General features: G+C 41.1%; 1 protein-coding gene across 5 annotated transcripts in view; it reads right to left on the reverse strand.

Moving 5' to 3' along the window:
- The window catches only part of GLIS3 (GLIS family zinc finger 3), a 611,903-nt gene that overhangs the window by 435,686 nt on the left and 151,696 nt on the right, over window positions 1-24,521 (reverse strand). The window contains exons 1-2 of one of the 5 annotated variants that reach the window (XM_070431576.1): window positions 11,667-11,736; window positions 2,055-2,104 (exon numbers count right to left, since the gene is read on the reverse strand). The exons of 2 other annotated variants lie outside the window; for them this stretch is intronic. The gene's annotated coding sequence lies outside the window, so the exon portion shown is untranslated. Of the gene's footprint in view, window positions 1-2,054; window positions 2,105-11,666; window positions 11,964-24,521 lie in introns of those variants that run through there. 2 more of the 5 variants (XM_070431580.1, XM_070431575.1) reach the window with 2 other exon arrangements.

Raw genomic sequence — 24,521 nt, forward strand, 5'->3', positions numbered from 1 at the left:
AAGTTGACTATGTGTGCCAATATGTTAAAGAACTTCAAAAATTACTAACAATATAAAATTGGAAAGGTTCCCCTCATCTCTACCAATTCTCTATTTTATTAAGAATTCTAGCCTTGGTCCATGTAGTTCAGTGGTTAGCGCATCAGCCCATGCACCACAGGGTCACAGGTTCAATTCCTGGTCAAGGGCATGTACCTGGGTTGCAGATTCAATCCCCAGCCCTGGTCTGGACAGGTTGCAGGAAGCAATCAATTGATGTGTCTCTCTTACATCAATGTTTCTCTTCCCCCAGCCCATCTCAACTCTCTCTAAAAAGCAATGGGAAAAGTATCCTTAGAAGAAGATTGCAGAACAAAGAATTCTATCAGTCTGTCACATTTAATACTTCCATGCCATGTAGTCCTCAGAGACACTTCTAGGTCTTGTTCCTGCCCTTCCCTTCACTACAGTTTTCGAGAATGAACAAATATGTCCAGGCTTATCCAAGTTCATTATGAATAATAAGAAATGAACCCTGATATCAGGCCAGTTGTAAGATTTCTTTTTTTTTTTACATTGGAAAAATTCCAATGCCTTTTTTGCTATATCTATTTATAAGAATTCAAATGTATTACCAGCTGCTCTATTGATTTATTGGTTGATTGTGAATAAGAATCATTTAATTTCTCTATGCTTTGCCAGATTATAGTAGCCATCTATTCTCCACTCATTGATAAAAACTATTTTCTGAGCACTCTGAATTCTGCATAAGAAAGCACTTATTCACACACACACACACACACACACACACACACACACACAAAAGGCAAGATAAATACGTTGTATTGGCAACTTGTTAAAAATGATGAATTATCCAACATGACTGGAAATATGAGTCACTAAGACTATGGTCCAAGTGACCAATGTCTGCAGATTTGCAGACTATGCCCATTTCCAAGTTTTTAAAAATAAGGGAGTAATTTTTGGCAGCAAGATCACAACAAGCAGAAATTATCATCAAAAAATATGGATAAAACACGTAAGTAGGTACTTGGCATTAGACTTGATCATTAATAAGGTTAAGTTTGTGAAAAGTAAGAATAATTTTTTTAAATATATTTTATTGATTTTTTACAGAGAGGAAGGGAGAGAGATAGAGAGTTAGAAACATCGATGAGAGAGAAACATCGATCAGCTGCCTCCTGCACATCTCCCACTGGGGATGTGCCCGCAACCCAAGTACATGCCCTTGACCGGAGTCGAACCTGGGACCCTTCAGTCCGCAGGCTGATGCTCTATCCACTGAGCCAAACCGGTTTTGGCAAAAGTAAGAATAATTAAAACACCGAAAACTTAATTATCAGACATTCATTCCTGCCTGTCAGATTGGATGTTTATTTTATTCTTTTATATACTATACTCCTGTTTTAAAAAACTTTAGGTTGAAAGTAAAAACAACAAAACTACTTAAATTTTGTAACTAAAAAAGTAACAGCCTAAAAGTAATGTGACTAATACCATAAAGGACAACCAAGAAGTCAATGGCATGTGAGCTGAAAAAAAGAGTCTCAAGACAAAAATAAAATAAATTGTATGTGAAAATATGCCTATTGTTTTCACATTAATCATACCAACTGATTTGTCAAGCATTAAATTTAAAAATCAATTTCGTCTATTCATATTCTAATATTTTATATACTTTTTAGCTAGGCCATATGATCATGTACAATTCTAAATCCACTTGGTAACAAAAAAAGGAATAAACTGCTAACTTTTAAGAAAGACACATCCTCATTGAGTCAGAGTGAAAAGAGCATTCAACCAGACAACCAGAAGTCAGGTCACCTGAGTTCTACTACTAGCAAATCATTTATGACTTCCCTGGACTTACAGTTTTCATCCATAAAATGAGGAAGTTGATGATAATCATTAGTCTCTAGAAATTCTGTTCTCCCAGATAATTAAGATAAGGAAGATTATAAAAAATACCCATTTACTATGATCAGAAATAAATATGTAGATTTTATATCCATGGCATTTAAATTGGGAGACATGGAAGCAAAAATAGTACCTACCCGCTCCATCAAAGTAAGAGTTGATAGGAGGCTCTCATGCCATCAATGTGCTGAAAGACAACACTTACCATAAAAAGATGGATATTAGAATTAAATTTTCCTACATTTTGCCAACTAATAAGTATCAAAACCTAACTGGTAGGAAGATTCCATTGGAAGAGTACCTTTCTATTTAAAAACTTATCAAGTTCTCCAGCATTACTTTTCTTCTGGCCTCCCTCCAACTACACTACCCATAGGTATCAACAGAAAAAAAAGAAGAAAAAAGCAAAATTAATGTACTGAAAATCGGATATATTGATACATTTAGATGTTTAATACTCCATTGGTTCAAACAATAAAAACATTCATTCAGCTACAGAGGTCAACATGAGTTAATAGATCTTCACGTTTGACCACTGTCAAACTCAAAAACACTACTGTAAGTCAAGTCAGAGAAAAGAAGTACTTTGCTTCTAAGGAAAATAAGACACAAAACCATTTAAAAATTTCTCTAGTTTTCTGGGAAACTTGTGACTTGAATCAAATCACAAAAATCATTTTTCTATCTTCTAAAACCAAGGCTTAGGCACTTTCTCATGGATTAAAAGATTAAACAAACAAAAAGCAATGTTAACTCATCCATTCAAGAAAATTCTCAAAACATGAGCTCTATAATGCCTATTTACAGCCAAAAGCCCTTTCTTAGTAAATATCATTAATAAACTCATCTAGAGTCATAATTCATCTGATGAGACAGTTAATTATTAATTTTCATACATCATTTCATTTCCTTAGGCTACATTTAGCCTTTGTTATATTTTCCATTCCTTGTGCTACAAGCATTTCTAACCCTGCCTGGAAAACCTGATCTTGAGGCACAAACTACTGGTAAGCACACAAACTGCTCCTGCGCTGGTTTCTTATACATATGTCTAAGCCATCTAAAATAGAGTTTTTATTGATTCTTTTTATTTTTCCCCCCTTGGGTTAATGATTGTATAATTTCATTAACATTGCCTTTTCAACATCACTGCCTTGATCATTAATAGGCCCATGCTATTCCCATGGGCTTCTCTAGTTACAGCTTTTGTAGCCAGAAGAATATAGAAATGAAAAGCCTATTGATAGATAATATAAGTTATTCTCATGCACGGCTGCCGTGTGAAGCACATTTTGCAATTCAATCAAGGACAGATAGAGCTGAATGTTCTTAGATCCCAGGAGTTCATTTTAATAAGCAGAATGTACCTTGTCCTAACACAGGTGACTGACTCCTCAGAAAAGATTGTATAAACAAAAGCCAATTGTGTTAGTCATTTTATTGGCAACAATATAAACACAGCTATATTAGATGTCACCAATAAATCAAAATTATTCTTGTCTGCAATTTTAACAAGAGGAAAGTGCAAACATGAGCCTGTGAAGCTGGAGGATATTATAGAGGAAATGCATTGGATAGGTACAATATCTTTTCTCTATATTGAAAGAGAGGGTACTATATTCTGATTAACCCACAACAAAGTATAGTTGATCATTTCTGTGGTTTCATAACTTTATTCAATGAAACTGACAGATTCACAGACTTTAGAACAGAAGTTACACAGAAACAGGGCTGGGATAATTCCACATCATTGGGACAATTCCACATTATTGAGCAAAAATTTAGGGAGGTTATACCTGATAACTAGTACATATAGACCATATAGATATTTGGACATTCCCATGGTCTAATGTTGGTAATTCTAAGGTTATTACCATATTTATTTTGAATAAGATGTACAGATGTTACTCAAACAACATAATCACTAATATAATGAAATAAAAAAAAAAAGAGAAAGTACGTTTTCTAAAGCAGGCTTAGCTCTGAGTTATACCAATTAAAAAATATAAAGAAAAGTTATAGTGTTCCCTTCAGAGATTCAAGACCATTCTTCCAAAGACCACTTGAAAAGATAATATAATGAACATTATGGATCCCATCTAATAGAATGCCTGACTTTGTTTTATCTGTGGATTCCAAACCCTTAGCTATCTAATTAGGGATACATACATCTTAACTTTTAAAACAATTTTCTATTTCATAGAATTTTCTCAAAAATGAAAACAATATTCCCTATATTTATAGAGTAAAATATCTGGCAGTGCCCTTTTAAATTTAAATCAGTGGCCATGATAATTCAAAATACAGGCAGTAAATAGGAACAGGACATAGAGGTAAGGAAAAACAGAAGGGAAAAGAGGGACAGAAAGAATGGGAGAGGAGGGAGAGGAAGAGAAAAGGAAGAGAGTAGAAAAAAAGGGATGACCAAATGCAATGCAGGAATTTATTCTCTAACTTAAAAATCAGAAGTAGCACTGAGAACCTTATACACACTGCTATAGTAATTTTGGAATTCTAGAAGAAATTCAGAACCTTCAGGTTAATACTGCTTTAGGGCAATATTAAAAGTTCAGTAAACTCTCTTATAATCCACTTTCCACAGTTCAATGCATCTATACAACTCTTATATCCCACAAGCTTACTCAATGTTACTACTTTTAGTAGTAATTACCTACAAATATTTCATTTACTTTGCCTCAGTCATTAACTCATCAATGAGTACAGAAAGTTCTAGAAAACTGTGGCCCTACCGAAAATAGCAAGGGAGAGGGGGATTTCCTTGGTCAGCTTTAAGAAATCACACATAAAGAAAATTACTTGGAACCAAAAATATTTTTAAGACAAACACAGATAGGCCCTGACCATGTAGCACAGCTGGTTGGAGTGCAGTCCCAATACACCAAGGTTGTGGGTTCGATCCCTGGTCAGATCACATATAAGAATCAACTAATGAATGCACTGGCCAAGGTTGAATATGGACCATAAGTTCCTAGATCTATGTTTAACAAAATATTCTCTCTAAAGTAGTATTTGCAAAATAGTTTCAATCCATTGGTGTACCCTGAAATGAATTATTCAATAGTGAAAGAAGTTTTATAACAGACTGGAATAAAATATTAGCTATCAATGTGCATTAAATGTATTAATGATTAAGTATCATTTTGTTTCTATTATTGATGGGTATACATGGCTGCATACTGCAAATTACAGTAAAAAAAGCATTAAAGCCAGTTATACAAGCATTTGGACTATGTGCCTGCCCAGGTACCTATCAAGAACAGCTGCTGATATAGACAGAGTTGAACTGCCAGACTAAAACAACTACCAAAACATAGCTGTAATGAAGAAGAGATCTAAATGTTCAACATTTTTAGCTTTCTGGAAAATAAGGACTAAACAATACAAGGCTGCACCCCTACCACTGTTATCTTTCACTTTGTCTTTTACATATTATACATCAATTGATGAATTGTGCTCTATAAATATCACTTAACCAAATAACAGAATCAGGATCAAAACAACTGACAATTTTAGATCTTCCCCTTCGCAGAGGAGAGATGACTCTTCCCTGGAATAAAACTTCATTCTTACAATGCTAACAGGGGAGAAGTTTAAATTAACACATAACTGCCTTTGAGTTTTTAAAATGTGTTCTTATTATGACTTAACCATCAGATACTATGAAGAGGAATTTGAAATGGAAAAACGAACACATTCCCTATGATGTCACTGCTGAATTAATGACCTGAATTGCAAAGAGTGAATATCACATGGCCATGGTTTGAGACACAAAACTTCTTCAGAAATATAAAAGAAAAGTAACTGGCTGAGGATTTTTCTTAAAAACAAAAATCCTCACACAAGGAGATACATAGGTAGCAAAATATTGCAAATGAAAAGCACATTCTTTGTCATTTAGTGTACTCAGCCCATGTGAATAGCTATTTGCAAAGCTAAAAAGTATAATCCTCTCAAAAAGGTAATAAAGTTACCTATGAAAGATTCTAAAAATAAATTGAATTTATCACTCATTAAACCAAATATCCAAGTATAATAAAGTATCCCTATCATATGTGTAACTGAGTGATTTCTTTCCTTCAGTGTAATTGGTGACCAATGTAACTATTTTTAGCTGTTGGTAGACAGAAGTTTTATACAAGTTAAATAATGTTCAGTGACATCACTGAAGAAATATGAATGTCCATAACAATGACTAGGCCCTTAACCAACATGACAACATATTTATTAAAAAAAAAAAACTAAATGAATGACTCAGTCAAGTTACAGACAGAAGTGGAATCTATTGGTCATGCTAAAAAGGTTGGGAAAACATTAATCCATTTCTTCACACACAAGAATAACAAGAATTTATACACAGCCCTGGCATCTGGTTAGTTTTTTGTGTACAGTGTTCAGCAGGCCTAGAAGTGAAACTTCACAGGTCTGGCTCAGAATCTCAAGAATAACTGATATTCAGAAAGTCTAATCTCTCTATCAGGGAGCCTGAGACAGGGTCTGACCTGGTGCTGTAACCCTATCTGTCCATCTCCAGGTGGGCAAGACTGAAGGTGCACCTGAAGGAATGTGTAGTTGTTCCTGTCCTTGGCCTTGAAAAGATAACATCAGACAAAAATGGCCCACCAGCTTTCTTCAAGTGGGCTCTCAACTACTTAGAGCCTTCTCAATTTCAGTTTACAGACAAATTCCCTGATTTTGTTCCCAAAGTGAAACATGGTTGGATCCTTATTTCTGTTCATCCTATCAAACTGCCTCAGAGTCCCACCTAAGTGGCCTTTCTCCTCCTCTCTTTTTGCCCTCCTTTTCCCCAAATCCAGATCCCACTTAGCCTCCACACCCACCCCAAATGCTCACCTTATACCTTACCTGATCCTCTCTTAATTTATATGTCTCTGATCTGTAAAATGGTGAGAATTACACTATCATACCTAATTCATAGATTTATATAATATTAAATGAGATAATGCATGTTACTTGCTTAGCACAGTGCCTGGTACATAGAAGGACCCAATAAATGCTAACTGTTTTACTTTACATACCTCTCTTAATATTCTTAACTTTCTACATAGCCTTATTTGTCTGTGTTTTATCTAAATTCTAAATTCACTAAGCTTTGGTGCTATGTATAATTTATCTCTCAACATTCCCCAGCCATTATATATACATAGTCTCATATTAGGCTTACCTATTTATATTTTTCACACTACATGTTACATATAGATTTTTCGTACATTATATTTTCACACATGTATATTTTATACTATTCTGAAAAGATTGTATAGATAAAATGTGTAACTATATATTTACATATTTGATTCCTATATTTACCATTTACTGCCTGAATAAATACAGTATAAGTAAGTTGTGACCACACAATCATGAATCCTACACTCTGTGTCCTGTTGAATCAGTTTAACTACAGTTGCGTATTTCCTAGTCTATTCCTCCTAACCTATTCCTTTCTCTATTAGGAAAGAGCTGCATAAAAACTGTTCCACTCTTCTGAGCAGACACATTACTCTTGTTTGGCATACTCATGAACAATGAAAAATCCTAGCTAAAAGCCACAGAACAAATAGCCATTTTAGTACTGAGACCAGGCACTTCTTTTGCTGTGGGGGCTGTCAGTCCTAACAGAGGGACTGCCAAAAGAATTTTGGGTTGTCATGGTGGAAGATATTCCTCAGCATTTCTCCTTGCTCACCCTCAGCTGACTTCACACTACACGTTTCACTCATGTTATATGTACATAGATTGTTCAGTCCCCCTAATCAGACCATCACGAGGATAGAATATAGGGCTTCTGTCTCATTATTGTCCAAATTACCTGAACTACTAAAAGTTTATGTCAGAGAAAGAAGCCAGACCCAGGGGTGCATGCTGAATTATTCTGTTTACATACGGTATTATCAAAACAGGTAAAAATTAATATATCTGTTTGAAGTCAAGGCAGTGGTTACTCTGGGGAAAAAATAGTGGCTGAAAGGAACTAATAAAAACGTTTCTGGGTGTTGGTAATGTTCTATTTCTTGATCTGTGTGCTAGTTATTTAGTTGTGTTCAGCTTGTGAAAATTCATCAAGCTTAAGATATACTCACTTTTCTGTATCATTATTTTACTTTATTTCAATAAAAAAATTTGGGTTTTGTGTCAATTCTGTCTGAAGTAAATGGAAAACTTGGATCTTGGGCATCTTTTAATCAAAGTTCTTTTTAGTGCCATTTTAAAGATTTTGTTATATGTCTCAACCTCCTAGAATGAGGCAGACAGCATGTTTTTATTGCACAGATTTCTTATGTGCCCTTCATTTATTTTTTAAATTTATTTTCAATCCTGATGGATTCGATCAGCCAACCAAACTTATGTCAGAAGTTAGAGTTAAGTCCTGTATTTCCACCTTCTTTAGAATATCCTCTACAGAAAATGACTTTTACAGGGAAGAGAATGTGCCCGGGATGCCACTCTGAATTGTCTCCTTCTTCCATATTATGAAAGAATTACAAATTAACATTCCAACTCCAGAGATCAATAACTACAATATGATAGAGACAACAGTGGAAAGAATGTCCTCAGATTTAATTTACTAGCAGGAAAGAGCACTCAGAGAAAAAAGACTAAGAACACTGAGCTCTCTTCTACAACAATGGAAAGACCACTTGCTGTCATATAAATGAAGGCGGGCTAGTACAAAACATTTATTTGCTACTATTTAACCTCCCCACCCTGGCTATTTTGGCCCAACAGGAATTTTATCCACTAGTTGATGTGGACCCTGGAGTCCATCAAAAAAAGTTGCTTTTCCTATTTGGAATAATAATCATTCCTTCTGAGGAAACTAACTGACCCCAGGTATTGAATCACTGACAAACAGATTACTATTATGAAACTTGAATTTAATCAGTGGTCAAAGGAAAGATGCTCCCTCAAATTGGGCCAATGTGAACCAAGGAGAGAGACCATTATAGCAGCAATTAGATTTCACTACTCATCTTCAAGGATTGCTGAGTCCTCTGAGCAACAAAGGAAAATAATTCAACTATCAATAATGAAAGGCATTTTGAAAGTAACTGGAAAAGAAATGGCTCCCACTCTTCCTTTCAAGGGTATATAGTGTTAGGGCTAGTCTGGCAGCAAAAACAATTAGTGAAAACATGTAACAACTGTAATGCACTAAAAGGCGATCCTTAAACTTCAGCATGTTCCCAATTGCCAAAATAACATAATTTCACAGACTCCTGTCTCTAAATAGCTTCAAACTTGCCCCTAACAACCTTCATTGCAGCCTTTTTCTGCAAACCTTTGCAGGTTGCACCTGTTTCACACAGCACCTCTGGAAGCAAACTGGGAGAAGAAAAGAGAAGGAATATGGATATTTAAAGTAACACAATCCATTTTATACCCCCCCCAAAAAAGTTTACCAATTTAGTGTAAAAAGGGAGGTCTAGTTGGGAACTCAAAGAAGGGGAAACAGACATCTGGCTAACTCCCAAGGCAGAAATCATGACTCATCAAGGCTTTCAGAGGGGACAGGAGACTGCATTTGTCTTGAGTTCACCTTCAGGCCAATAAAATGCTCTCTGAACTGAGACTGGGAAACTTGAGTGTTTGTCCTGTGTCTGACAACGGGCTGTGAGGCCTTCTGCAAAACCCTAAAACCCTCTGGATCTGTTTCCTCATCCGCGGATGATCTCTGAGAAAGGTCCCATTTGGCTTGCACAGACTACACAGTATGTAGTTGAGATTTCCAGTTCCCATAACCTACAAAGGGCTGGCCCACTGGGGGGAGCTGCAGACCATCCCTCTCCTCACAAACTCCGAGGCCCATGGGCCCAAATTCTGGGAGCTGCTGATGTCCTGCAAGTAGGTGGGGAGAGGTTTCAAAGCCCACCTCTCTATAAAAGGGGGCTGCAATTGCAGAGTCCAGTACCTACAGACCCTGAACCCCTCGATTCCAGAAGTACCCTCCACATCTCCACCCCCTGCCCCAAGGTTTAGATGCTCCAGGGATGAGGGTCTAGGAAGCCTGGAGAGGGGGCGGGGCGGGGCGGGAGAAGGGAATAAGAATACAGAGCAGAGGTGCAGGGTGCCTGTCTTCCAGGAGAGCTGGAGAGATCCGGAGAGGTACTGGGAACACGCCAGGCGAGGGAGAGGTGCGTATGGCAGGGAAGGAGGAGAGCAGCCCTCATCTGTTCCTGACTCCCGTAGCTTGGCCCGCGGGGGTCCGAGGCCAGCGCCCCTAGTCTCTCTGGTACAGAGCAAGGGGCGTGCCTGGGAGCGGAGGCAACACAGCCTGCCCCGGGCGACTGGTCAGTGCCAGACCGCCTGGGCCCCAAACCTTCAACCCCGTCCGCTAGCGAGCTCAGCAAGACAAAACAAACTGGTGCGGGCTTCCTGTTGTGCAACCCAGCCCTGAGTAAGTCGGGCCGAAAGAGCGCCAACGCTGGCCCACCGCTGGGAAGCCCTGGCTACCCGGACCGAAGACCGCCCAGCCTGAGCCGGAATCGAGAGGGAACCACGTTCCGGCTCGCCACTCCGGGAGCGCACGGCCCCCGCAGGGCCAGTGTCCTCACCCTCAGGTGTCCTTTCACTTCTTGCCTCCCAAATACCCCCAACAAGTCGAGGGCGCGACCCGTGAAGCCAGAAACAAACTTTCCCAAAGTTTCTCTCTCCGGGTACCTAATTGAATCATCCATAGGATGACAAATCTGTCAGGGCCAAGTTTTCCAGACACTTGGGTGACTTCCTCATCCCTGAGGTGACTTGTCAGCTCCAGTGAGTAACTTGGAAGTGTCGCTCCGGGCAAGGTGTGTGTCTAGGAGGGAGCCGGCTGCTCACTCACGCTTTCCAGAGCGCAGCTCTCGGCCGACTTCAAAATACACACAGGGTCATTTATAGGGGCTGGAGCCATACGCGGGACAAAGTCCTGAAACTGAGACATTTTCCAAACAGTGCTGACATTTTGTCGGGCCCCATAAAAATGTAAACGGGAGGTGATGAACCCCGGGTAGGGAGTGTGCGCGTCTGCATGTGTCTGCGCATTTTGCAGCGTGGGAGGTTATAGTTATGATCAGGAGGATATGGGTCACCAGACGGTCCTCGCGACGAGTTAAGGGACCCCCAATCCCAGGACCTGTTGGAGCAATGGGGACTTCGGCTTGAGCAAAGACACAAGCGTGGAAAACAACCTTCTTGAAGCTCCACAAACACGTGGAACTGGCAAAGACAACTACAGCCCCGTGTTCACGAGACCTCAGGTCACCCCATCAATTCCCACTTTTCTAAAGTTTCCCTTCAGTGAAGACTCTTGAGTGGCATGCACAACCATGCCCACGCGCCCTGTACTGTAACTTTCCCTGATTACGGAGCCCTCTGGCCCCAGTAGTTGAAAAAAAGAAACACAAAAAATAAAAAAAAACTCCCTAATTAGAGAAACTTTAAAACCTTGATGATTTCCTTTCCGTTCTCTACACTGGACGCTCTTGGGCAACTGACAAGAACACAGCTTGATTCTGTCTTGAGGGTCGCTATCTGAGTAAACAGATCTTTTATTAGAGAATCTGGGGGGTGGGGATGCGCGTATCTTTAAAACCGCGCAAACAACACCAGCTCAGCCTGGAAAACTATTTCTAATCCTTAGTTTGTGTCTCCTAGCGTTAACTCCCCCACACTCTCAAGCGCCGGTTTCATCCCCTCTGTCGCTAGCGAGCAAAGTTCCTATGGCATCCACTTACCAGGTAACCGGGATTTCCAAAACAAAGCCGGTGTGCGGGTCCCTTCCCCGGGCCAGCCTGCGCGAGTGACAGCGGACGGCCAGCGCTGGCGAGGAGAAACTTGGGGCTCCAGCCCTTCAGCACGCTCCTCGGGTTCTGCCTCCTTCTGAAATGAAAACTCCCATCCCAGCCTGGGGACGGAGCGCGGAAACCCGGCCCAAGTGCCCTGTGTGCGCGCGCGTGTGCGAGGGCAGCAGCCGCGGGGGGGAAGGGGGAGGCGAGGAGGCAGAAGGGGGGTGGCTGGACCCTCGGCATCAGCTCATTCCCCCCCCCCCTACACACCCACACACACACACACACACGCAAATAGTGTTTTTACAAAGTTGAGTTTCGACTTTGTGTCTCGCCTGTCCAGCTCATCCTCGCCCTGGGCCGGGGGATGCGTCTGGGGCCGGCCTGGGATACTGGCTAATTGGTTTCGTCGGGTTCCATCGGGGAAGTGCTGGTGCGAGCCTGGACGGCTACGGCTACGGGTAGCGCGGGGAGGGGCAGCGCTGGTGCCCGTGCGCGCCGCGCTCTGGGCTGCCCGAGCGGCGCAGTGTGGACGCGGCCACTGGGATAGGGGAAGGGGGAAGAAGGGAGGGAGGCGGGCCTGGGAGGCGTGTGGATGTTAGTGCGGCTGCGAGGGCCGGCCTGCAGCCAGCTGCTTCCTGAGTGTGAGCCGAAGGGGGAGGGGTTAGAGATGGGGGCGGGCTCGCTGGTCACCAGGCTGGCCAATTCGAAGGCTGAGCTTGTGTCTCCCTCTCAGCGCATTTAACACACTCACTCCTAACCTTGCACCAAAGAGTCCAGAACTCCAGAACAGCGTAGCAAGAGCAGGGAGACACTTTCCCTTCTTCTTGGGCCTTATTTGATGAACTGGCTTTTTTCTTTAACATGAAAAAGCGTGAGCATTCATATTGTATTTGATGTCAAGTCTCAAAGAACAAGAGAAAAAACAAACAGAAATTAAACGGAAAGAGTAAAAATTAATAAGTGAAAAATGGCAAAAGTGTCTTTCTAATATACAGAATTGGATGCACATAACCGGAAATGGATAGGTGAAGCACAGAGGATGCTTTTGGCATATTATTAAAATAAGGCAGAGGAAGAGGAGAGAGGAAGGTAATGGAAGTGTTACAAAGATGTAAAATTCTAAACAGGCTGCTAGGATTGGAGGCACATTCCCTGCTTATGTTACATCTATTAGCAGTACTTTCTCCTTAAGAATTCAACATCCTCAGCTTCATGCCCCCACTTAAGCTGTGACCCCAGCCCTTCTACTTGATTTGACCAGAGCCCTGAAGAGGTTGGTCAACTGTTAGTGGTTCCCCACAGGTACTGCCACAGATGCACAGACTTCCATGTTGGGAATCAATATATGTAAAGTACACATATAAAGCACAATGTATATAAAACAAGTATCCTTGTTAGGCCTTTCTGCAGTGAGAGAATTATTCACTCTCATGGATGAAATGAAGAAGGATATCTCAAGACACTTCGAATTTCACCAGTCTTTATATTCTATTCTAGGGCTCTCATTCAAATATAAATTAGCATTTGGGTAGTAGATGCTATGATCAAAATAGAAGCCCTCAAGTACACATGTGACCCACCCCAGGAAAGCAAACCAAAAAGACTGACCATTTTATCTTATTTCAGAAAGAATATTATTAAATTTGGTCTGCATCCATGATATTGACCCAAAAAGGGCCAATTTCACAGAACTTCTTATGTCTTATTATGATCCACTTTTCAAGACTGCCTTTAGGGAAGGTGTGTTTTTTTCCCCTTTCCTAAAGACAAACTCACCAGAATATCTGTCGGCAGAAGAGGAGGGAGGGAAATAAATAAAAAGTGATTAGGATACATCATTCTGTCAATTTTCCAGTTTCTCCCTCTCTTCTTCATTTCCTTTTAAATGCAAGTATCCAAGCCGAAGATGGCAATCAATGAGTTCAACCACACACAAGAAAAGAAAATACTAATAAAATGAAGCATGCAGCAAAATCACAAAAACAAAGAAACCAAGTACTGGAAATCGCCATGATTATTCCATTGTGGCTAGTTATTGCAACATGCCTGACATTCAAATAAAAACTCTTCCTCATTAACTCCAGCCTTCAGGAGCAGAGCAAGATGGGAACACTGACCCTTCAGTGCATCATGGGAAATTCTCTTCATCCAGATTCTCGTGCTGTATGGACTGCTCCCCAGGAATAAGACAAGGCTGGGTGGAGACTGCGAAAAATCTTTCCAATGTGCTTCAAATATCATTTCAAATACAATGATGTTGATGCCTGAAATGATATCCTAGTGGCTTGCAGAAGCTTCTAAAACTTCCAACTTGGTCGGAAGAGCTTAGCTAGAAGAGAAAAATATAGTGCTACTCCCTACTTTAATCAATGGCTCATGGAAATAAAACACTGGAAAAGTTATTAGTCATCAACCTAGAGATCCCCAAAATTATCTTCATTTATAAGAGCCTAAAGGTGGGAATGTCATTTTTTTTACTGAGGTGGAATTTTCATGAGCCTCTAACATTCCTAAGACATTTACCACTAAATAGGTACAGTGCTGTGGTTGACTTTTTTTTTTTTTTTTGCCAGGAATGTAGATATGCAATGTCCTTACATTCCATGGGATACAGTAAAAATGCAGTGGTTCCAATACAACCCTGTAGTGACTCAGAATAAGATCTGCACCTCTTCTGGACTGAATCCTTTAACATGGTCTTAGGGAAGGGAGAATAATGAGAGACGGTGGGAAAGGAAATAGTGTAATTCAGCAAAGACATTCTCCCTTCCCCATGAGCTCTCTATCATGCTTAGGAATCATACACACACACACAACCACACACACACATCTTCTCACTCTGGAGTCTTCAGTTGTATGTATCTCAACTGCTGACTCAGATAGGCTGATTCCGTAGACAGGACCCTGCTGCCAGCTTGAGTCCAGTTCTCATTCATTTGAGAAACATTCAGTGAGTACTTATTCTGTCACAGGATTAGGGGTAAAGGAATTAACACTTGTAGGCACTTTGCATGGAAGGATGTTACATCAAGTATTTTGCCCGATTCCTAGGATATAATAAACACTCAAGAAATGGTGGCTTTTTGCAGACATTATCTCATCTATTCCTCAAAGCAATCTTATGCGATGGCCACTGGTAGTCTCCTATTTTTAAGCAAGGAAGCTGGAGCTCAATAAACAGTTAAAAGGAGTGAAAGGTAGAGCTAGATTTGCCAGTCTAGAAGCCCCAAGTTCTTTCAACATTGATGTCCTACAAAATAACTGCCTGCTTTTTAAATGTATAGAAAGTACACTAAACCTATATAAAGTACAAGGCATCTTATGATTAATGTCAGGTGAGTACCACCAAGTGTGGAAGAGGCGGGAATAATTTTCTACAACAGTACAGGGAATAGTTCAGCTGTCTGAGCTGGACTTCAAACAGTGGGTAGGAAACTGATAAACAAAGAAGACCATTCCAAGTAGAGGAATCTGTATCAGAAAGAGCATAAAAGACATGGATCCTGTGGATCTGCTCACAAAGCTGGAGGACAAAATCAGGACATTCACAATCTCAGAGCTGTAGCCCTGAAACACAGTGGACTCCCAGTGGGAGCATCCTAACAGCAGACTTTCAGAACTGCTACTTGTGTCTCTCTGAGTGATTTGACAGCAAACTATTTACACACTTACAAGGAACTAAGATTAGATTCCCCTGTAAAGTGTCTACAGAGAGAGGTTTTTAACCCCAGAATGAGGATAAGTTGAGCTAACAGCACCAGTGATTGTATGCCCAGCTATAAAAACACACACCCACACAGACATGCACTCATACACACACACACACACACACACACACACACACACACAAAGCGGGCAAGATTCCAGTTATATAGAAATGCAGTGGAAAAAGTCAGTATTTGCCAACTTAAAGAAAGCAACTAAATGTGTAAAATGGAAAATCTCCATTTTACCTTCCTGAGTAGTACAAACAGTGGAATGTTATCAGTGCTTCATACCCTAATAAAACTTTTAAGTAAATCTTTTTACTAATTTTGCCACAAGTACAGTTGGCCCAGATTCTCCTGCTTACACATCAGTGATGCAATTTTTTAAAATTATGATTGACATCCATTATATTCATAGCATCATACCTCTTTTCCTAAGGTCAAACTGTAAATCAGAATCTAAACTGAAATGTGAAATATTTTACTCCATAGAATGTCTCCACAACTTTTTTGATTGGTAAAAGTCTTCTTCCTATTTTATGCAAACCCAAATGAGATGCATCTAATATTCTACAAAGGTTGATTTTATATTCCTTGACATATTACAAAGGTATATGTACAAAAAGTTGATTAAAATAAAAATAAATTCATAATATACACAATATTCCACAGGCAGTCAGTTTCCTACTCTTTTACCACTTAGCATCTATGCTGGCCATTTATATATAGTGTTGAAATTATTTACCTGATCATTATGCTATCTTACCCAGAACTGCCTTCTCTAAGAACCTTCTAATATCAAAATTTATATTTCTTCATAAGCCTTCCATGGCCTCGCAACATTACTGGGCACTAATAAGTATTTAATACTAATTGAGTGAATTAATGAATGAATGAGGAAGTAAAAGAATGGTTTCCCCACTCTCAGATATTATAAATAGCACTAACAATTGTCCTTGTGTGTATATATGAGATCATTTCAATACTACAAATAAGTCTAAACACCTGTCATTCTCGTTCTGTGCCCCCAAGCTCTTCACTGTAAACTGAAGATTAAAATACTACTTCCTATTTCTTAGGGAATACAATTCAGTCTATTCAATACTTAGAGTTAGGAGGGTGAGCTTCCCCTCCATTGCCCTGTGATCCTTCACTATCTGACACCCCACTACCTCCTTAACACCATAGCACACCAGGTCATTTGCACCATACCTTGAATTCTACCAAAAAGAAATATATGAACTAAATTATGGGGAGCGGAAGGGAAATATAGAATGAGGTTGCACCAAGGAAGATGATTATTTTTAATGAGAAAAAATAAAGAAGGAAGAATAGCATTAGGATACCATTGGGATGATTGAATAAACAAACAAGTTTTGGGTAGAATTAAGCTCTGGGGGAAAAAAGAGATTCTGTGAACTTTCAGACTCCCGACTCACCTCAGGTTGTAAATACACCTGCAAGGGGTCTGAATACATTTAGAAACTTTCTACAAATTCTAAATCCCCATGATGCTAAAGTACTTGGGGAATGGGGGGTGGGGGGTTACATATATAAACATTTCTATCCCCTTTTAACTATGTTGAGCAGACACAAGTGTAATTTTACTTCCATTGGACAACTGCCCCCAAGTAAGACCTGTCCTGAATAAAAGTGTTGGCTCCTTTCAGGCTGGGCACACTGTTCCAAGTTCTTTATCTGCATTATCTCACTTACTAGTAATTCTCACAACATCCTAATGGGTAAGATCTAGCACAAATTTCATGGCAGAGAGAAGTGGAATATCTTCCTAGTGTCACTCAACAGATGGGGAAATGACCAGGCTTCAAATAGAAAGTTTCCCACATTAACCATTACTCTATTATTCTTACAGGGCAGGGAGCCATCCTTCCACTGGACATTTATTTGTTCATTCTTTCAGGCCGGGTGGTGTGTTGGAAGGAAGGTGAACTTTGGAATCAGAAAACCTAGAAATCCAGATTGCACCACTTACTGGAAAATCTTGGGCTGGTTCCTGAACTACTGGGGTACTCAGTTCCAATACCTGAGCTATTGCAAAGATTGAATGGAAATTGTAACACTGGGTAGCACACATGCACCACTAGGGGTTTCCTTTATTGATAAGAAACACAGCCCAAGTGCTTAAAGGAAAATTAACCCCAGCCTCAGCTCTAGGAATTGCTGATGACTGTGAGAGAATCCCCCTCCCCTGGTCAAAGTAAATGGTTCATAAATAAGGACCTAAACCAATCAGTGAATGGCATTCTCCTGGCCACAGGGATTGGTTCAATGGTTCATGTGACCCAATTTGAGCCAATGAGATGTTCTCATGAGTGGTGGTTTCTAAGGAAAGTAGCTTCTCTTTCTAGGGAGCCACTGAAAGAGTGGCCTTTTCTCTTCTGTGTGTTATCTTCCTCTCAGCCTGCAGAGAATGTAGACATCAGGAGCTGGAGCCCTTATGGAACCACACATGATCTCCATCCCACCTCTAGATTTTTTCCTTTGTGGCGGCCAGTAGATCGCTTTAAAAAAAATAGCTGACAACAACTTATATAGGTATCTAAAGTGTTCAGGACAACATGGAGAGTGGTGATAATCAAGACAAACTTAGAGGGGGTTGCCATCTAATAAATATTTAAATCATTTTTGTGACATCATTTCAGCCTGGTTATTTTTTAAATTAAGTATGGCTCATGCTCTTTTCAAGATCCTCCTACCATTTAGTCAATATAATATTAAGCAAGAGACGTTCCACTTCCCCACTAATTACACAATGCTTTCAGACCAGCTGGTCAACCTTTAAGGGGGTCAAATAGATTAGCTGATGCATTTGGTTGTCAGACAACTGCTTTGAAAAGTCAGGCCATTTCTACATGTCCTCAGGTACTAGTTAACAAATGTAGCCACAAAACTCAGTGCCTAATCTTATATAATAAAAGGGTAATATGCAAATTGACCCTAACAGCAGAATAACTGGGAATGATTGGTCACTATGACACACACTGACCACCAGGGGGCAGACGCTCAATGCAGGAGCTGCCCCCTGGTGGTCAGTGCTCTCCCACAGGGGGAGCTCTGCTCAGCCACAAACCAGACTGACAGCTGCCAGCACAGCGGTGGTGGCGGGAGCCTCTCCCTCCTCAGCAGCGCTAAGGATGTCCAACTGCAGTGTAGGCCTGCTCCCCGCTGGCAAGTGGACATCCCCCAAGGGCTCCTGGGCTGCCCGAGGGATGTCTGACTGCCAGCTTAGGCCCGATCCCCCGGGGAGCGGGCCTAAGCCAGCAGGTGGACATCCCCCGAGGGGTCCCAGACTGCAGGAGGGCATAGGCCAGGCTGAAGGACCCCTGCCAGTGCACAAATTTTTGTGCACCAGGCCTCTAGGAGGAAATATATGCCTTCCCAAATTCCTATTGAAATTGGACTTTATCTCATTCCCAGATAAAACAAAGCCAAGATTTTCCTGAAATGACAATTAGAAATAAAAAAGATTTGTATAGAAGTACCTTCCCAGGCATCTCTGAGTCCCACTCATTTTTCTTGTTGTTACTGCTGTTACTAATTCTACCTTAGAAATTTCAGTTCAGCTTTGAACATTCTTTCCCCGCTCCCATGTCTTCTGTCCTCCCTTCTATCTAAACAGATGTCATTTAAATCTTAGGTATAGATACTGTTTGGGGCTGTTGGCGTAAGAGGCAGGGATGGCTGGATGTCTCAGTAGATTGGCGTGTCATCCATACACCAAAGAAAGGTTGAGGGTTTGATTCCTGGTCAGGGCACATAACTAGGTTGTAGGTTTGATACCCCGGTAGGGGCATGTATGGGAGGCAAGTGATCAATGTTTCTCTCTCGCCTCTCTCTCTCTCTCTCTCTCTCTCTCTCCCCCCCCCCCCCTTCCTCTCTGCAAGGGCAGGGAGTCCTCAGATTCAAGCTTAATTTAGGGCCCAACAGTTAGATCATTTGAACTTCATGATAGTGATGTCATCTGAGCAGGTTGCATAGATCAGAAATGTTCTTCCTGCCACTGTTTTCTTTTTACTTCCAGCAAGAAGTGGACATTAAGGAGAAAGTGAGGGTGGTAAGCTGTAAGCCATAAGCTTAAGACAGTTTAATTATAGCAATAAAAACAGCTCACATTTATTTGAGATTTATTATGTGTGAGGAGCTAAGCAAAATACTTGACATTCTTGATCTCATTTAATCCTCACAGGTATCAGTTTAATAAGTGGTAGAGGTAGGACTAGAACCCACTCCCTGTGGCTCTAGGGCCCATGCTCCTAGCTGTAACACTGGACCACCCCACAGAATACTGCTTATTGTAAGATATTTTGATAAAATATGTAGTAAACATAATTGTATGTAAAATTTAAGAACAAAATATACTATTTATTTTTTTTTAATATATTTTATTGATTTTTTACAGGGAGGAAGGGAGAGAGATAGAGAGTTAGAAACATCGATGAGAGAGAAACATCGATCAGCTGCCTCCTGCACATCTCCCACTAGGGATGTGCCCGCAACCCAAGTACATGCCCTTGACCAGATTCGAACCCGGGACCCTCCAGTCCACAGGCCGACGCTCTATCCACTGAGCCAAACCGGTTTCGGCCAAAATATACTATTTAAATGGTACATGTAATGACCTATTATATGACACTACCAAGTAATATTGAATTACTGTAGTTCTTCCAAACCTACCTCAAACACTCTCCAAAGCCCCCAGGCCTTTACATCTGCTGTTCTGTCTGCCTTCCTTTACTGTCCATTTCTCCTCCTACTCTGTGAGCCATTCATTCTGTTGTAAGGAGAATAATGCCCTCTCCCCTCCCTCTTTCCCCCCGACCCCCACCAATGTCCCTATCCCAATCCCTAGACCCTGTGAATACCATTAGATTACATGACAAAAGGAAATTAAGGTACAGGTGGAATTAAGGGTGCTAATAAAATTATCTTAAGATCAGGAGATTATCCTGGATTGTCCGGGTGGGTCCAATGTAGTTACAAGAGTCCTTAAAAGTAGGAGAGGGAGGCAGAAGAGAGATAGAGAAAGCAATGCAACAACCATGAAAGCAGGCCAGAGAGATGCTATGTGCATGGCTTTGAAGATGGAGGAATAGGCCAGGAGCCAGGGAATGTGGAGAGTCTCTAGAAGCTGGAAAAGGTTATGAAACAGGACCTCCAGAAAGGAATGCAGCCCTGCTGACACCTTGAACTTAGCCCAGTGGTACCCAGGTCCAACTTCTATTCTATAGTACTGTAAAATATAAATTTGGGTTATTTAAGCCACTATGTGGAGGGTAATTTGTTATAGCAACTATAGAAAACTAATACACCTTCCAAGCTCTCCTGGCACCATATGCTCTGGGTCCCCACAAAATATAGTCCTTACCAGTATTGAACACTCATTATACTACTATTTGGGAACCAGGTCTATACATTGCAGGCCTTCCCTTAATTCCTTCAGGAGCACTATGAATGGGCCTCAAATTGATCTGAGAGCCTCAACTCTGCCTCTGCTCACTTTCTGCGGGGAGGAGGGGCAATGTTAAGTGAAGTGACCAAAAGGCTGGAAGAGGTCAGGCAGCAGGAGGATGTAGGGAGGCAGAGGGTACAGGGGTTGACAGGAGATGAGCAGAGCAAAGGAAAAGGGAGACAATGAGGTCAGAGAAGAGAAAGAAGAAAAGGGAGATGGAGGAAGATCTGGAAGTCTGAGGGTGGGAGACGAGGGAAAGAGAGAAGCAAGAGAAAGGAGCTTGCTCTCTGCTTTCCCATTTCCCACTAACCACCCTCTCCGCCTGCTTCCTGAGCTCCAGCCCACTCTTGGGATTCAGCTGTAGTGTGTCCTCCCTGACATTTCATGGTTCTCATGATGGCTGCCCTTTAGAATACCTGGAGAAGCTCTTCATACAACTTGACAGGCCTCACCCAGAGATTCTGATTTAATTGGCCTGGATGTGATCTGTACATGGGACATTTTTAACCTTCCAGGTGACTCTAATGGGCAGCCAGATGCAGACCCACTGTCATAGAGCCCTCTCTGACCTCTCCTCCACTCACCCAGAATGGGTCCTGCCTTCAAATTCAGAGCACTTGTCTGTGTCCCACACTTGGCACTCATCGCCTAAAGCTGGAGAGCCTGCATCAAGATGATTTAAAGATCCAGACCCTACAGCCAAACTGCTGGGATTCAGCCATGGCTCCACACTAACAGCTGAGCAACCCTGGGGAAGTCACTTAACCTTTCTGTGCCTGTCTCTCCATCTGCAGAACAGGAATAAATACAGCAATAGCATTAGAGTGTTGTTTTGAAGGCTAAACGAGTTAATATTTTTGAAGCACTCAGAAGAGTGTCTGCTATACCAAATGTACAAAATAAGCATTTGTTAGATTAAATAAATTCAGCATGTCAGTCACCTGCGTTACTCTGTCTTGCCATGGTGTTTAGCCTTTTGTGTATATGACTCCTCCCTGCCCCACAGTTAACAACTGGGCTTGCCTGTAATTTCCGCTACACCAAAGCCATTGTGCTTTCACAACTGACATCAATAAAGTCTGTTAAAAACAAAGCAAAATCAGGAAACAATTTAAAAAACATTATCTGTTCATTAAAACCAAGAACTGGCTATGAGTTAAGAATTAAGAATTTTTTTAAAGAGCAGTGGTTTAAATAATTCTCACTTATCCCTGGAGCTGCTCCTTGACAAGCAAGGCCCACAGAAAAGGGGCACAAGATACATGCACTTGAAGAAGGAATAGAGAAGTAAAAGGAAATCCATGGTGTGAGGAATCCTGAAGTGGGTACTGAAACCAAGCAATTCTGACTCTCTAACTGAGGTTCAGAAGGAACAGGAAGTAGACTAAGAAAGAAGGGTGGAGGAGGTGGGGAAATGTGCAGGTAAGGGGAATAAAAGGCCATGGAAAGCAAACTTTGATCCATAATTATGCCAAAGGTTGGCAGAGCCTACATTTCTATCTGGATGATGATTTACATATACACACATATACATTTTTAACTCTGAAAGTAAACGCTCCATATGTGTTTTATTTACTTTCATTTCTTTTTTATCTTTACCAGTTGGCCTTTTTTTTTTTTTTTTTTTGCTTCACATTACATCAGAAGACCCTCACTGCAATAAATAACTCAGCTTGGGGATGGCAGAATAACTCTGAAAAAGACATTTGAGACAAAATGTAAAACTTTGTATTAGGGTACAATAACATTTACAAGGCACAAATTTGACAGCCAAAAGATTTCTCTCGAAGGTATAAAAAAATGTCTGTGCTCCATTTTCAAAGAAACCAAATAAGACATGGTCCCTGAATCACTGTCTGAATGCAAACAGCATTTGGCTTTGATCTGAGTTGTTGAAAACTATGACCAATTTATCCTACGATGCCAAACCATCAGAGAATGTTTTTAAGTCTGGATTTCCATATCGGAATTCAGCTACACACTTTTTCTCTTCATTTCACATTGCATGGGGCCAACACAAAATAGTACTTCCAACAGTGTATGTAGTTGGGATGATGATTTCAATTTTAGGTATAGGCAAATAGTAGAAAAGCTCTTTTCCTACAGACATATTCCTGTGGCCTGGGGAGAAATATAAAAGCACAACTGAGCACTAAATGAGATTATTTGAGTAAACCCTCTACTGTATTAATAATGACCTCATAGACAGGCACCGCTGGTTTCCAATGAAATACGTGATCACGAAAATATCAGTTGTCCCAATGAATCCACTCTGGACCATGGCTGCTACCAGCCTTCCTGCTCCCCACCACCTGGTCCAAGAAGTCACTGGTCATTTTCTGAATTTTATTTGCAAATTTAAACCCCATATATGCCCATATGAGCGAGGGAGAATGGGTTCAACCTCACAGGGAAGCCCATCAGCCAATCTTCCAAGCATGTGAAACATACCAACAACCTCCTATAATGAGTCAATAACCCAGGACTACCCACCTCTGGGTTTTGGTGAATTTTTTTTCCATATTTCCTTGGTGGACTTTTTTTTAATACCAAGAGGATTTGATCAGCACATAAAGTCCCCAAAGCACTTCCCACTCTGTCACCATCCTTCTGAAAGTAGAGTAAGTAGAGGTGGTCATATTGATGTTTTACACAACCTTTCTCTGTTTTAGGGTGTCCAAATCACCTGAAGACAGATTCTTGTCTAAAATCAGGTTGGACCTAGAGATTTGGACTCGTCCTGCATTCTGGGGGCATCTCTGAGTTTCTATACAGACACAGTTTAGAGAAATCGGAGGGCAACAGGCAGCTTCTAAGGATGGAGAGCACAAAGGTACCTAATCTTAAAGTTGGAAGTATCCTTAGAGGAGTTCTGAATTCCAAGGGGTACGTGGATAGAAGCAATTACCTTTTGTAATCTCATGTCTTTTTATTTGAGGTACCTTCTTCTGAGCAGAGGTCCCTAAGCTTCATCAGTCTCCCAAAGCACTAAAAAATTTCCTACCCCCAGCACTAGCCAGTTTGCCTCAGTGGATAGAGCGTCAGCCTGTGGACTGAAGGGTCCCAGGTTCGATTCTGGTCAGGGGCATGTACCTTGGTTGCGGGCACATCCTCAGTAGCGGGTGTGCAGGAGGCGGCTGATTGATGTTTCTCACTCATCGATGTTTCTCTCTATCCCTCTCCCTTCCTCTCTGTAAAAAATCAATAAAATATATATTTTTTAAAAATTTCCTACCCCCACAACTCTCCAGTTCAGCTTTCTTTTAAAAAAATATTTTTTTTTATTGATTTCAGAGAGGAAGGAAGGCGAGATAGAAACATCAATGGTGAGAATCATTGATCAGCTGCCTCCTGCATGCCCCCCTACTAGGGATCAAGCCTGCTATCCAGGCATGTTCCCTGACCAGGAATAGAACCATAACCTCCTGGTTCATAGGTCAACGTTCGACCACTGAACCACCATGGCCAGGCAGCTTTCTTATTTTGAAGCTGTCTCTGCCCCCTATTCACCCCCTCCACACCAAAATCACTCCAAGCCTAACTACCATTCCTGCACCATCTGCCACTCCCACACCTATCCTGAGGTCCCCTTGCTGCCCTCCCCAACACCAAGCTTCATGGCCC

Source organism: Myotis yumanensis, unplaced genomic scaffold (assembly GCF_028538775.1).
Source record: "Myotis yumanensis isolate MYYU_CA2020_CCGP unplaced genomic scaffold, mMyoYum1.0.hap1 SCAF_12, whole genome shotgun sequence".
Taxonomy (NCBI): Eukaryota; Metazoa; Chordata; class Mammalia; order Chiroptera; family Vespertilionidae; genus Myotis; species Myotis yumanensis.